This window comes from Lupinus angustifolius, chromosome LG15, assembly GCF_001865875.1.
Source record: "Lupinus angustifolius cultivar Tanjil chromosome LG15, LupAngTanjil_v1.0, whole genome shotgun sequence".
NCBI lineage: Eukaryota > Viridiplantae > Streptophyta > Magnoliopsida > Fabales > Fabaceae > Lupinus > Lupinus angustifolius.
The window spans coordinates 4,573,935-4,574,266 of record NC_032023.1 but is presented as its reverse complement, the minus strand read 5'-3'; positions in this window follow the sequence as shown (position 1 = coordinate 4,574,266).

Genomic DNA, 332 nt, shown 5'->3' with positions numbered 1-332 from the left:
AAATTACATAACCTTATTCAAAAGAAAGTGTTTAGGAACATGAGCTATCCATCCAAGGATTGGCTACTTTTGAGTTCCAAATGAGAGTACAAAATTGATTTTTGCATCGATTTTTGTATCTCCTTTTCTCCTCTTGAATTCTAACTAAAAATTACAAAGACTTACTTGAAAATGAAAACTCTAAACTAAGAAATGAAGAAAAAATTCCTAGATGAGAGAATTCTGGCCTTCAAGTGTTTTTAGGAGGATTTTATGAAGAAATGGTGTATTCCAATCTGTTTTGCTCGAAGGAATTGGCCTCTATTTATAGGCCCCATGCCAGACCGTTGAGC